This window comes from Dipodomys spectabilis, unplaced genomic scaffold (assembly GCF_019054845.1).
Source record: "Dipodomys spectabilis isolate Male_0828 unplaced genomic scaffold, ASM1905484v1 ptg000487l, whole genome shotgun sequence".
NCBI classification, from domain to species: domain Eukaryota; kingdom Metazoa; phylum Chordata; class Mammalia; order Rodentia; family Heteromyidae; genus Dipodomys; species Dipodomys spectabilis.
Window position 1 is genome coordinate 1859377 of NW_024871164.1, and position 2419 is coordinate 1861795.

Consider the following 2419-nt stretch of genomic DNA (forward strand, 5'->3'; position numbering starts at 1 on the left):
TCATGATCCCTTGTAACAGATTAGTTTTGCTCCAATAAGAAAATCTATGCTGTCAGGGTAAGATTCTGGTTGGTCTGTTCCTACATGGAGCAAGGATAAAGGGTCAGGAAGACATTTGTGCCAGTAAGACCTCATTTGGGAGATTTTAACCTGCAGAAGTTTAAAAGTAGCTTTTAAGCAAGGCTTATTTTGACTCCATTATCTCCACAAAGCTAAATCAGTTAATAAATAAGTACTTGAAAATCCATCATCTTTGGACCTAGATATAAAGGCTGCAAAGTATGATCCAATTTCAAATGAAAAAGACTTAAAATAGTCATTGAAAAAATTGCAAATGTGAGCAATTGAACAAACAATATAAGTTTTTTCCACCATGCACAGAATTTTACAGAAATAAGATGAACTGCAATTTTGGGAACAATAAGGTTTCCTTCTTACAAATAGGCAACCAAAGATATATGCCTGTCTTAAGATTGCATCATTAACTACTTAAATTTCCAGGATACTACATGCTTCAGCAGCACGTCTACCCAAATTACAATACAGAGATTTACATGGCTCTTGTACAAGGGTGATATGAAAATTTGTGAAGTATTGCATATTTTTCATTCTTCTGATGCAAGAAATTAAAAACAGTTATTAAAAAGTTGATTACAAATATACAAGTGTAAGAATACATGTAATTCATAGAAATAAAAGTTAGTTTGACATCATTCAATCTTCACTTTTTACAAATTCCTTTACATAGCATAACCTTTATAAAACTTTTGAAATAAGATAACATTGTCATTTTATCCTAAAGAAATAAAATTCTTTAAGGACCTAGGAATTAAAGGAATCTTAAACTGTTTCTATATGGAATGCAATCTGAAAGGACACATTTATTAATGAACGTATATATTATAAAACAATGTCGAATTCAAAGGATTATATCTAGGAGAGAATGAAATAGGTTATGGACATTACACAAACAGAATACAAAATATTTTTAAATATACTTTTTTCAGACATGCATCAGAAATATCTTTACTTTCTGTATTACTCATTTCAACAGATAAGTTAAAATTATTTATGATTTAAAAAATCACAAACTCTATAGAAATCATTATAGATGTATACAAACAACTCAAATATATTTTGACATCAAAGTCAGGCAATTCACTTGGAAGAATACCATGGAATCCATGAATTTTTAAAGTAAGATATTGCTGTTGCTTTGTATTGTGAAAATATTTTGTATGGACACATAGGATGGACTGGCAATTTTGAAATTTAAGAAACTTAACTGAATCATTAGGACTTAGGAGAACAATTTGTACAGCTTTCCAAAACTTCAAAGAGGTAGTAATACATACTTATACTTTTGGCAATATCAAATGCAGCTTCTTCCAAGTTGTGCTTCAGACATGGTTAGAAATAATGGTTCACCAGAAGGAGACCCAGAAATTCTTTGCTATATCTACTCCCAGCAGCAAGATGCAAGGGGGTCAAGAGGCCTTTAGTTTGGGCTTTTTATCTGTATCATGATGAAATAAAGAAGCTACTGTGGTATTATTCCATGTATAAGTACTGTGCAGGGGTGTCCAGCCATTCACAATTATTCCAGGAATATCTACCTTGAGCCACCAACTCATGGACAATGTCTAAGTGTCCACTGTAAGCTTCTCGATGAAGAGGGGTATACTCATCGTCATCCCTAGTATTCACATGAGTCGCCTTTTTGGAAAGTCGTCTCCATCAAATGGATGGATGCAATCCAATTGTGTATATGTGCCACACTTTCTCCAACCATCACTCCACCAAAGGACATCTGGGCTGTTTCCGTAACTTGGCTACGGTGAATAGCGCAGCAGTGAACATGGTTGTGAAAGTGATTTTCTGTAACCCTTTGAAAGAATTCATCATTACCTTTATAGGAGCAATCCTCTAGATAGTTTTCCAGAATAAGAATATCCCTCCCTTCATCTTCATCACAATGTATTGCAAGTCCTCAAAACCACATTTCCCCCTACAGGTCTCAATAAGCTAAAACCACACTGTGCCCATATTCTTTCAATACATTTTTTACATAATTGGACATATAATTAAGTGAGAACCTTCTATATACTTTCCTAATGTGGGAATGAGGGACATGACAGAGTAAAAGTAAAAAATATGTAATTTAATTAGCTATTATCATATTTAAAATCATTTTCAGCTCTAATTCATAGCCTCACATAATATTATTTTAATCTTTATTTGATTACTTCATCTAACCCATAAATTATAACAGGTGAGTTTAAAACAAAGGCAAAAAGTGTGGTTTGATTTTGACACTCATGTGTGAAGTTGCACAACATGGGCAAATAGATGGATTGGAATTAATAGCTCTTATCCATTTTGTTAACGTAGAGACGGTTTTCCCAAACTGATTCTCGCA

The 2419-nt window shown here is 33.1% G+C and overlaps 1 pseudogene; it reads left to right on the forward strand.

The window, feature by feature from the left end:
* The first annotated feature begins 509 nt into the window (after positions 1-509).
* On the forward strand, positions 510-606 carry LOC122098715 (annotated as a pseudogene).
* The last annotated feature ends 1813 nt before the right edge of the window (positions 607-2419 follow it).